This window comes from Rhipicephalus microplus, unplaced genomic scaffold (assembly GCF_043290135.1).
Source record: "Rhipicephalus microplus isolate Deutch F79 unplaced genomic scaffold, USDA_Rmic scaffold_232, whole genome shotgun sequence".
In the NCBI taxonomy this organism is placed as follows: domain Eukaryota; kingdom Metazoa; phylum Arthropoda; class Arachnida; order Ixodida; family Ixodidae; genus Rhipicephalus; species Rhipicephalus microplus.
The window spans coordinates 37,501-50,000 of record NW_027464803.1 but is presented as its reverse complement, the minus strand read 5'-3'; the positions used below and the strand labels follow the sequence as shown (position 1 = coordinate 50,000).

At 60.5% G+C, this 12,500-nt stretch overlaps 1 non-coding gene across 1 annotated transcript; it reads right to left on the bottom strand.

The window, feature by feature from the left end:
- Positions 1 to 1,533: 1,533 nt before the first annotated feature.
- LOC142792698 (small subunit ribosomal RNA) lies at positions 1,534 to 3,348 on the bottom strand. Its single transcript, XR_012891141.1, has one exon. It is a non-coding gene; the product is annotated as a small subunit ribosomal RNA (ribosomal RNA).
- Between the last annotated feature and the right edge of the window lie 9,152 nt (positions 3,349 to 12,500).

The window sequence follows — 12,500 nt, the reverse complement described above, 5'->3', positions numbered from 1 at the left end:
AGTGCTTTCGTGGTCCACCCCTCTATAAATACTCGGGAGGCGTCGAAGCCGGTTCTCCAAGCCGGACCCGTAGGTATCGTTGTGTGCTCGCTCTCATTGGCCCGCCTAACCAGAAAATGCCTGCGGTACACCCATTTGGATAAGAGTGCACGCAGATGCGGGCCTCGACGGCTACACATTTCCTCGGGCGGCCGCCTCCCGGCCTCCGTGGAGCGCGGGATGCACGGTCCCATCGACAAGCCTCTCCCGTTTTTACCGTGGCGTCGCGGTTCACCACGGCAGGCGGGTCGGTCTCCTCCGCATAAAAAGGGGGACCCCCGCTTTTTGTTCCACGAAATCGCACAAGCTTTTTTCGCATCCACGGTTTGCCACCGCACACCAAAATGCCGATCCGGCTGCCTACTTTAGCCAACAGGTGGAGCCAGGCGCGCCGTACTTGCGCGGCACTTCCCACGTCCACCGAAGTCGGTGCCAAGGACCACTTTCGGCGCCGGAGCCGCGTACGAGCCTACTCGAGGCGGAAGAACGAAGCCAGCAAGGGCCTGGCCGCAAGTGCGTTCAATTGTCGGGACGTCCAAGTCCCTCGTTCTTCCGTGCTTCCTCTTTCGGCAAGTCGTTGCGGCACCTTCCCAAAGCGCGCAGACCCGCTAATCGCGACGAGCGCGACGTGGCCGTGCCGCCTTTCCCTCGGCAGCAAGCAAAACGCCTGGCAACGTCGACGCTCCCCTAACCGCGATCTCGCACCGTGTTTCGTGTGGCGAATTCAAAAGCCGGCCGGCGCTGCTGCAACCATTACGGTCGGTACGCATACGCCGCGGAGGGCGGGACGGTCATCGGAGCGTGCGGTTCCTCCATCGAGTACTGCGCACCTCGGCCGTCGCATCGCCGTGCCATGACCGGCCGCGCGTCAACGCGAACCGGTGCCAGCGAGATCCCTCGCCTGCAAGAACCGACCGGCAGCCTCCGTCACCCGAGGACGCGGAGGCGCTTGCCGCGGACGGCGGGACGGTATGCACTGGTGCACAGCGGACCCGTCACATCGCCAGTTCCTTGACCGACCGCCGACGCTTGTGCCGTTCCTCTCGTACTTGGCAGTCGCCGCGCGATTGTCGGGTCTCGTTCTTGCACGCTCGAACGGTCGGGAGGGCACTCGGCTGGCGTTTCGGGAACGCGCAGCCTCGCCTTCTACCGACGTAACCACGACTCGCCGTTCGCGCTCCGCCGCTCCTGTTTACAGTACTAGGCGGTCCCGCAGCGGTCGGGTCGCGCATTTCGAGCGCTTCGAGCCACGGTGCAGTGGCGGGTCGAAAGCCGACCTATGAGTGCGTTGCGCCGTTTGTACCCGCGTCCGCCACCTGGCCGACCGTCCAAGGTCGCGGTGTTGGCGTCCGCTGGGCGCAACAATTTGTCACGGGGTGCCGCTCCACATTCAGGCAGCCCCGTGGGGAAAAGCCGACCCCGCGTCCAAACGGGGTCAGCGGCAGAAAGTGTCGGGCGCAGACGCAGCTGAGGCGCTCACCCTTCACAATCCGTTAATGATCCTTCCGCAGGTTCACCTACGGAAACCTTGTTACGACTTTTACTTCCTCTAAATGATCAAGTTTGGTCATCTTTCCAACAGACCGGCGCAACCGAAAGGCCGCGCCGGACATCGGTCCGAAGACCTCACTAAATCATTCAATCGGTAGTAGCGACGGGCGGTGTGTACAAAGGGCAGGGACGTAATCAACGCGAGCTTATGACTCGCGCTTACTGGGAATTCCTCGTTCAAGGGGAACAATTGCAAGCCCCTATCCCAATCACGAAAGAAGTTCCACGGGTTACCCAGTCTTTTCAGACAGGGATAAAGACACGCTGCTTCCTTCAGTGTAGCGCGCGTGCGGCCCCGGACATCTAAGGGCATCACAGACCTGTTATTGCTCTGTTTCGTGCGGCTAGGAGCCGCTTGTCCCTCTAAGAAGGTTGTAAGGTGCTGGGAACCCCGCACCTATTTAATAGGCTAGAGTCTCGTTCGTTATCGGAATTAACCAGACAAATCGCTCCACCAACTAAGAACGGCCATGCACCACCATCCACCGAATCAAGAAAGAGCTCTCAATCTGTCAATCCTCCCAGTGTCCGGGCCGGGTAAGTTTTCCCGTGTTGAGTCAAATTAAGCCGCAGGCTCCACTCCTGGTGGTGCCCTTCCGTCAATTCCTTTAAGTTTCAGCTTTGCAACCATACTTCCCCCGGAACCCAAATACTTTGGTTTCCCGGAAGCTGCCCGCCGAGTCATTTGAGTAACTCAGGCGGATCGCTGGTTGGCATCGTTTATGGTCAGAACTAGGGCGGTATCTGATCGCCTTCGAACCTCTGACTTTCGTTCTTGATCAATGAAAACATTCTTGGCAAATGCTTTCGCAGTAGTTCGTCTTGCGACGGTCCAAGAATTTCACCTCTAGCGCCGCAATACGAATGCCCCCGTCCGTCCCTCTTAATCATTACCTCGTATTCCAAAAACCAACAGAACAGAAACGAGGTCTTGTTCTATTATTCCATGCAAGTTTATTCAGGCGACTCGCCTGCGTTGAGCACTCTAATTTTTTCAAAGTAAAAGCACCGGCCATCTCGAGGCACACAATGAAGTGCACCAAGAAAGAACCGGCATGATGTTCAGTCCGAGCCGTCGCATCGGGTAGATGCACTACTCGTCTGGAACTGAGATCCAACTACGAGCTTTTTAACCGCAGCAGCTTTAGTATACGCTATTGGAGCTGGAATTACCGCGGCTGCTGGCACCAGACTTGCCCTCCAATTGATCCTCGTTAAAGGATTTAGAGTGTACTCATTTCAATTACGGGGCCTCAAAAGAGTCCCGTATTGTTATTTTTCGTCACTACCTCCCCGTGCCGGGAGTGGGTAATTTGCGCGCCTGCTGCCTTCCTTGGATGTGGTAGCCGTTTCTCAGGCTCCCTCTCCGGAATCGAACCCTGATTCTCCGTTACCCGTAACAACCATGGTAAGCAAGTAACCTACCATCGAAAGTTGATAAGGCAGACACTTGAAAGAAACGTCGCCGGCTCGTGGCCATGCGATCAGCACAAAGTTATCCAGAGTCACCACACAATACGGGCCGAAACCCGATCGATCTTGGTCTAATAAAAGCACCCGTTACCCAAAGGGCTCCAGGCTCACTGCATGTATTAGCTCTAGAATTGCCACAGTTATCCAAGTAGGAAGAAACGATCTAAGGAACCATAACTGATTTAATGAGCCATTCGCGGTTTCGCCTTATTTCGGCATGTACTTAGACATGCATGGCTTAATCTTTGAGACAAGCATATGATTACTGGCAGGATCAACCAGGTAATCGTTCGACTGCGCGTCCGTCCTCGCCTTCGGCGGGCCGGACGCAGTCTGTGTGCGGCGGAGGCCACCTTCAGGCGCCCCAACACGCTTATTTTGCACTCCGAGATGACGGCGTTCGAGCTCGCTACGGCACAACCTTCCCGAAAGACGAGTGGGAGCCGTGCGGCAAGAAGCACGTTCATGCTCGCTCTTTTTCGTTGCATCGACTCGGTCGCGCCGTGCGGGTTGCCCAAGCCCGCTGCACTGTCGGTGGACCGGCCGGAACTAGCAACGGAGCCGAGACTGCAAAGCCGCCAGACGACGGGTCACGCCCGCGTCTTCGGCGCTTTCGCATCTGAATCGCCCGAGGACGACACGGAACACACCTCGATATCGTGGTAAAACGGCACCGTCCGACAACCAGCCCCTAACGCATCAAGCGGATGAGGCTGCAGACGACTGCCGTGGATTCCCCTGGAGCAGACCCGAGGACACGCTTGACGAGGCCGAAGCCCGCCGCATATCAGACACCCGGTCGCTTTCGCGTACGCCGCTCACGAGAACCCCCACATAATAGCAGCGATAAGTACCCAGACCTCCTTGGGCACTAATACGAGCGTACTCGAGAAAATTTCACCGCGGGTGTGCCCCGAAACGTGTGGCACGTTGAGCGTGCCACAAGTCTACGTCGCTCTCAAACCCGCCGAGGTCGTAGAATTTGCGACCCTACTCACGAAATTCCCACCGAGGATACGGCCGCAAACGTACCGCACCTTGGGTAGGCCACGAGTTTGTGCAACACTACGCTGACGGCACAGCACCGAGGTCGTGCGCGCACGCACGGGAAAATTCCGCCGCGGTTTCTGCCGAAAACGTGAGGCACCACGACTCTCCGCAAGTTCGCGTCGACTGCGAAAGACCGAAGTCGTGAACGACGTGTCCGCTACTCGCCGCCGACACGCTGGACACCAAACGTACAACGACTCGACGGCGTCGTAGAGGCCCACGACGCGGTTTTCCTTAACGACGTCTCGGCGTGGCACCGACAGGTTAGAACGGCCGACCAACGTTCCCTGTCCGCCGTTCGGCTCAGTCGAAGGGCTCGGCGACTTCGGCAACGCTGCGAAGCCGCACGGTGACGCACGCCATGTCCCCATTTTTTTTTTTTTTCTTTCTGCGTCTGCCGGGGTGCCCCTATAATAGCAGCGATAAGCACCCAGACCGCCGTGGGTCGCTCGCCCCGGCTGACGTGGTTTTTCGTACTCCTGCGGCGGTCGCCGTCAAGCACGTCCAAATACGCTACTTTCGTGGGCGCATTCACGCTCTTTCGCTTCGCCGGAGTGCCAGCACTCACTCTGCCAAAAACGGCGAACATCCGAGCGGCGGTTCCCACTTTTGCGTCGGCGTCGCAAACCCCGCCCCGGCAGACGAGGTTTGCCGTACTCGTGCGACGGTGGCCGGCGGGCACGTCGAAAGACGCCGATATCGTGCGCGAATTGGCGCACCTTGGCTTCACCGGAGTGCCGCCACTGACTCCTCCAAAAACGGCGAAGATCCGAGCGGCGCTTCCCACTTTCGCATCGGCGTCCCGAACTCCGCCCCGGCTGACGCGGTTTACCGTACTCGTGCGACGGTCGCCGGCGAGCACGTGGAAAGACGCCGATATCGTGCCCGAATCGGCTCCGTTCGGCTTCGCCGGAGTGCCAGCACTGGCTCGGCGAAAGACGACGAACATCCGAGCGACGGTTCTCACTATTGCGTACGCGTCGCAAACCCCGCCCCGGCAGACGCACTTTGCCGTACTCGTGCGACGGTCGCCGGCGAGCACGTAGAAAGACGCCGATATCGTGCCGGAATCGGCCCCGTTTGGCTTCGCCGGAGTGCCAGCACTCACTCGGCCACAAACGGCGAACATCCGAGCGGCGGTTCCCACTTAGCCGTCGGCGTCCCGAACTCCGCCCCGGCAGACGCGGTTGCCGAGCTCGTGCGACTAGCGACCGCGAAGCCGTCTCGCGACGCCGCTTTCGTGCGCGGCTCCCACTGCGACCTGGGTCACCCGAGGTCGACGAGCAAGAAAGAATGTCGAAAAAAAATTTTTTTTTTTTTGCGTCTGCCGGGGTGCCCCTATAATAGCAGCGATAAGCACCCAGACCGCCATGGGTCGCTCGCCCCGGCTGACGTGGTTTTTCGTTTTCCTGCGGTGGTCGTCGTCAAGCACGTCCAAACACGCCACTTTCGTGGGCGCATTCGCGCTCTTTCGCTTCGCCGGAGTGCCAGCACTCACTCTGCCAAAAACGGCGAACATCCTAGTGGCGGTTCCCACTTTTGCGTCGGCGTCGCCAACCCCGCCCCGGCATACGCGGTTTGCCGTACTCGTGCGGCGGTGGCCGGCGGGCACGTCGAAAGACACCGATATCGTGCGCGAGTCGATGCTTCTTGGTCTCGCAGGAGGGCCGCCACTCACTCCTGCAAAAACGGCGAAGATCCGAGCGGCGCTTCCCACTTTTTCGTCGGCATCGCAAACCTCGCCCCGGCAGACGCGCTTTGCCGTACTCGTGCGACGGTCGCCGGCGAGCACGTCGAAATACGCCGATATCGTGCCCGAATCGGCCCCGTTTCGCTTCGCCGGAGTGCCAGCACTCACTCGGCCAAAAACGGCGAACATCCGAGCAGCGGTACCCACTTAGCCGTCGGCATCCCGAACTCCGCGCCGGCTGACGCGGTTGCCGAGCTCGTGCGACTAGCGACCGCGAACGCGTCTCGCGACGCCGCTTTCGTGCGCGGCTCCCATTGCGACCTGGGTTACCCGAGCTCGACCAGCAAAAAAGAAGGTCGAAAAAAAATTTTTTTTTTCTGCGTCTGCCGGGGTGCCCCTATAATAGCAGCGATAAGCACCCAGACCGCCGTGGGTCGCTCGCCCCGGCTGACGTGGTTTTTCGTACTCCTGCAGCGGTCGCCGTCAAGCACGTCCAAATACGCCACTTTCGTGGGCGCTTTCGCGCTCTTTCGCGTCGCCGGTGTGCCAGCACTCACTCTGCCAAAAACGGCGAACATCCTAGTGGCGGTTCCCACTTTTGCGTCGGCGTCGCCAACCCCGCCCCGGCATACGCGGTTTGCCGTACTCGTGCGGCGGTGGCCGGCGGGCACGTCGAAAGACACCGATATCGTGCGCGAGTCGATGCTTCTTGGTCTCGCAGGAGGGCCGCCACTCACTCCTGCAAAAACGGCGAAGATCCGAGCGGCGCTTCCCACTTTTTCGTCGGCATCGCAAACCTCGCCCCGGCAGACGCGCTTTGCCGTACTCGTGCGACGGTCGCCGGCGAGCACGTCGAAATACGCCGATATCGTGCCCGAATCGGCCCCGTTTCGCTTCGCCGGAGTGCCAGCACTCACTCGGCCAAAAACGGCGAACATCCGAGCAGCGGTACCCACTTAGCCGTCGGCATCCCGAACTCCGCGCCGGCTGACGCGGTTGCCGAGCTCGTGCGACTAGCGACCGCGAACGCGTCTCGCGACGCCGCTTTCGTGCGCGGCTCCCATTGCGACCTGGGTTACCCGAGCTCGACCAGCAAAAAAGAAGGTCGAAAAAAATTTTTTTTTTTCTGCGTCTGCCGGGGTGCCCCTATAATAGCAGCGATAAGCACCCAGACCGCCGTGGGTCGCTCGCCCCGGCTGACGTGGTTTTTCGTACTCCTGCAGCGGTCGCCGTCAAGCACGTCCAAATACGCCACTTTCGTGGGCGCTTTCGCGCTCTTTCGCGTCGCCGGTGTGCCAGCACTCACTCTGCCAAAAACGGCCAACATCCGAGCGGCGGTTCCCACTTTTGCGTCGGCGTCGTAAACCCCGCCCCGGCAGACGCGGTTTGCCCTACTCGTTCGACGGTCGCCGGCGAGCGCGTCGAAAGACGCCGATATCGTGCGCTAATTGGCGCTCCTTGGCTTCTCCGGAGTGCCGCCACTCACTCCTCCAAAAACGGCGAAGATCCGAGCGGCGTTCTCCACTTTCGCATCGGCGTCCCGAACTCCGCCCGGGCTGACGCGGTTTACCGTACTCGTGCGACGGTCGCCGCCGGGCACGTCGAAAGACGCCGATATCGTGCCGTAATCGGCCCCGTTTGGCTTCGCCCGAGTGCCAGCACTCACTCGGCCAAAAACGGCGAACATCCGAGCAGCGTTTCCCACTTTCGCATCGGCGTCCCGAAGCCCGCCCCGGCAGACGCGGTTTGCCCTACTCGAGCGACGGTCGCCGGCGATCACGTCGAAAGGCGCCGAATTCGTGCACGAATCGATGCTTCTTGGTCTCGCAGGAGGGCCGCCACTCACTCCTGCAAAAACGGCGAAGATCCGAGTTGCGCTTCCCACTTTTTCGTCGGCGTCCCGAACTACGCCCCGGCTGACGCGGTTTACCGTACTCGTGCGACGGTCGCCGGTGGGCACTTCAAAATACGCCGATTTCGTGGGCGCATTCACGCTGTTTCGCTTCCCCGGAGTGCCAACACTCACTCTGCCGAAAGCGGCGATCATCCGAGCGGCGGTTCCCACTTTTGCGTCGGCTTCGCAAACGGCGCCCCGGCAGACGCGCTCGTGCGACGTACTCGTGCGACGGTCGCCGGCGAGCACGTCGAAAGACGCCGATATCGTGCTCGAATCGACCCCGTTTCGCTTCGCCGGAGTGCTGCCAGTCACGGCGCAGAAAACGGCGAACAAGTGTTTTTTTTTTTTTTCCTTGAATTTGTGTTATAGAAGGCACATTTGATATCGGACGATAATTTTCAACTTTATCACGCGCACCGATTTTCGTGTAGAGGTTTGCAAGTTTATGGGAATTTCTCCACTTGGAATAATGCGATTTAGTAGTACTACGAGAACTTCATGGATGTACTCAAGGGTACGGGGCAAGTCAGTTACGTCAACACCTGCAGATTTTTTACACTTCAAACTGAAAATTGTTGGTTGTGAGTCCTCGTGTGATATTAAAGGCCGATTCGCTAACACATAGAACAAAGAAAGAAAGGAAGAAAAAACGCCCGCGCTCGCTCAAGAAACCTGGGTTCGCAACAAGTGGCAACAACAAGCAACCGAGCGAGTGCGCCAAAACCCGTGGCGGCCGAACAAACGCGAAGTCCCAACCGCGTCAGCCGGGGCGGCACGGGACAGGAAAAATCACTTCAGCCGGGGCGGCGGGGCACCGAATAAACCTCGTCACCTCGTCGCAGGATAAAAGAGGAAACAAAAAGTCTAAACAGCGTCTGCTGGAGCGAATGCGTAATAAAACAACAACAACAACAAAAAAAAAACACCCGCGCTCAAGAAGTCTGCAATCCTCACAAAAGGCGACTGTGACCGAGCAGCGTCAGCCGGGGCCGTGCGGAAACGGAAAAACCGCGACTACCGGGGCGTCGAGGCACCGAAAAATCCACTTCAGCCGCGGCGAAAAAAAAAAACAAAAAGAAAGACGGAGGGGGGGGGGGAACCACGTCTGCCGGGGCGAAGGAAAAAAAAAAACGCGTCTGCCGGGGCGAGCCCGGGTGCGGCACCACCGGGAAAACTGTGGCAAACAGACATGGCGATCGAGTGAGTGGGCCGCCAGCCAGGCTCAGCCAAAAAGTGCAAAGTCCGAACTGCGTCAGCCGGGGCGGCAAAAACCGCGTCAGCCGGGGCGGCGCAAAAAACCGCGTCTGCCGGGGCGGCACGAAACCGCGTCAGCCGGGGCGGGGCGAAAACTGCGTCAGCCGGGGCGAAAAGAAAAAAAAAAACGCGTCTGCCGGGGCAAGCCCGGGTGCGGCACCACCGGGAAAACTGTGGCAAACAGACATGGCGATCGAGTGAGTGGGCCGCCAGCCAGGCACAGCCGAAAAGTGCAAAGTCCGAACCGTGTCAGCCGGGGCGACGCAAAAACCGCGTCAGCCGGGGCGGCGCGAAAACCGCGTCAGCCGGGGCGGCACGAAACCGCGTCAGCCGGGGCGGCGCGAAAACTGCGTCAGCCGGGGCGGCGCGAAAACCTCGTCAGCCGGGGCGAGCGAAAAGGGGGGGGGGGGGAACCACGTCTGCCGGGGCGAAAGAAAAAAAAACGCGTCTGCCGGGGCGAGCCCGGGTGCGGCACCACCGGGAAGACTGTGGCAAACAGACATGGCGATCGAGTGAGTGGGCCGCCAGCCAGGCTCAGCCCAAAAAGTGCCAAGTCCGAACTGCGTCAGCCGGGGCGGCAAAAACCGCGTCAGCCGGGGCGGCGCGAAAACCGCGTCTGCCGGGGCGGCGCGAAAACTGCGTCAGCCGGGGCGAGCCCGGGTGCGGCACCACCGGGAAAACTGTGGCTAACAGACATGGCGATCGAGTGAGTGGGCCACCAGCCAGGCTCAGCCAAAAAGTGCCAAGTCCGAACTGCGTCAGCCGGGGCGGCAAAAACCGCGTCAGCCGGGGCGGCGCAAAAAAACCGCGTCTGCCGGGGCGGCACGAAACCGCGTCAGCCGGGGCGGCGCGAAAACTGCGTCAGCCGGGGCGAAAGAAAAAAAAAACGCGTCTGCCGGGGCGAGCCCGGGTGCGGCACCACCGGGAAAACTGTGGCAAACAGACATGGCGATCGAGTGAGTGGGCCGCCAGCCAGGCACAGCCGAAAAGTGCTAAGTCCGAACTGCGTCTGCCGGGGCGGCACGAAACCGCGTCAGCCGGGGCGGCGCGAAAACCGCGTCTGCCGGGGCGGCACGAAACCGCGTCAGCCGGGGCGGCGCGAAAACTGCGTCAGCCGGGGCGAGCCCGGGTGCGGCACCACCGGGAAAACTGTGGCAAACAGACATGGCGATCGAGTGAGTGGGCCGCCAGCCAGGCACAGCCGAAAAGTGCTAAGTCCGAACTGCGTCTGCCGGGGCGGCACGAAACCGCGTCAGCCGGGGCGGCGCGAAAACCGCGTCTGCCGGGGCGGCACGAAACCGCGTCAGCCGGGGCGGCGCGAAAACTGCGTCAGCCGGGGCGAGCCCGGGTGCGGCACCACCGGGAAAACTGTGGCAAACAGACATGGCGATCGAGTGAGTGGGCCGCCAGCCAGGCACAGCCGAAAAGTGCTAAGTCCGAACTGCGTCAGCCGGGGCGGCAAAAACCGCGTCAGCCGGGGCGGCGCAAAAAACCGCGTCTGCCGGGGCGGCACGAAACCGCGTCAGCCGGGGCGGCGCGAAAACTGCGTCAGCCGGGGCGAAAGAAAAAAAAAAAAACGCGTCTGCCGGGGCGAGCCCGGGTGCGGCACCACCGGGAAAACTGTGGCAAACAGACATGGCGATCGAGTGAGTGGGCCGCCAGCCAGGCACAGCCGAAAAGTGCTAAGTCCGAACTGCGTCTGCCGGGGCGGCACGAAACCGCGTCAGCCGGGGCGGCGCGAAAACCGCGTCTGCCGGGGCGGCACGAAACCGCGTCAGCCGGGGCGGCGCGAAAACTGCGTCAGCCGGGGCGAGCCCGGGTGCGGCACCACCGGGAAAACTGTGGCAAACAGACATGGCGATTGAGTGAGTGGGCCGCCAGCCAGGCACAGCCGAAAAGTGCTAAGTCCGAACTGCGTCTGCCGGGGCGGCACGAAACCGCGTCAGCCGGGGCGGCGCGAAAACCGCGTCTGCCGGGGCGGCACGAAACCGCGTCAGCCGGGGCGGCGCGAAAACTGCGTCAGCCGGGGCGAGCCCGGGTGCGGCACCACCGGGAAAACTGTGGCAAACAGACATGGCGATCGAGTGAGTGGGCCGCCAGCCAGGCACAGCCGAAAAGTGCTAAGTCCGAACTGCGTCAGCCGGGGCGGCAAAAACCGCGTCAGCCGGGGCGGCGCAAAAACCGCGTCTGCCGGGGCGAAATAAAAAAAAAACAAAGAAAAAAGCCCGCGCTTAATCAAAAGAAAACAAAGAAAAAAGCTTGCGCTTAATCAAAAGAAAACAAACAAAAAAAGTTCGCGCTTAAGCCTGGCGGTGGAACCACCGGGGCAAACAGACCTGGCGATCGAGTGAGTGGGCCGCCAGCCGGGGTGAGCCAAAAAGTGCAAAGTCCGAACCGCGTCAGCCGGGGCGACGCAAAAACCGCGTCAGCCGGGGCGGCGCGAAAACCGCGTCAGCCGGGGCGGCGCGAAAACCGCGTCAGCCGGGGCGGCGCAAAAACCGCGTCAGCCGGGGCGGCGCAAAAACTGCGTCAGCCGGGGCGGCACGGAAAAACGAAAACCGCGTCAGCCGGGGCGGCACGGAAAAGCGAAAACCGCGTCAGCCGGGGCGACATCAAAATGAGGAAAAAAAAAAAAACTGCCTTAGGACACCTGCGTACACTTTCATGCGTTTGGGCATATCTCTCTGTAACACGCGCGCCCCTCGTTACGCGCGGCACTCTGTTTTCTCCGACACCCATATTTCGGCGGCATGTGGCACGCGCGCCCGTCCCTACGCACGGCACACCGCAGTGCTTTCTCGATATTTTTCTTTTCCTCCAACACCGTCATCTATAGGCTTTTAGTGACCTGTTGCTCGTGGCACAAGTTCGCTAGCTCTGACACCTCTTGCATGCGCACCGTTTTTGCGCACGGTGCTATGCCGCAAAGCACGGCAGTCGCATGCGTTTCTCTCAGGCACCTCTTTTTTGACACAACGCTGTGGTGCTTAGAAACACACGCGCCGCTTTTGCGCACAGAACTCCACCGTACAGCACGGTAGTCACGTTTGTTCCACACGAACAGCAGTGTGCATCGTGCTACGACACTTTGAAAGCTTTTTCTTCCGAGTCTCGACCGCGCTGTTCCTTTCGTACTTGGCGCGATTTTGGGACCAGCTTTGTTTTAAACCCCTACTGCGCGCCGTTCCTTTCGTACTTGGCGCGGTTCAGGGTTTGTTTCGAGCCCTTAGCCGCGCTGTTCCCTCCGTACTTGGCGCGGTTTAGGGTCGAGCTTTGTCTCGAGCCCTCTCCGCGCCGTTCCTTCCGTACTTGGCGCGGTTTAGGGTTTGTTTCGAGCCCTTAGCCGCGCTGTTCCCTCCGTACTTGGCGCGGTTTAGGGTTTGTTTCGAGCCCTTAGCCGCGCTGTTCCCTCCGTACTTGGCGCGGTTTAGGGTCGAGCTTTGTCTCGAGCCCTCTCCGCGCCGTTCCTTCCGTACTTGGCGCGGTTTAGGGCCGAGCTTTGTCTCGAGCCCCTACCGCGCGGTTCCTTTCGTACTTTGCGCGGTT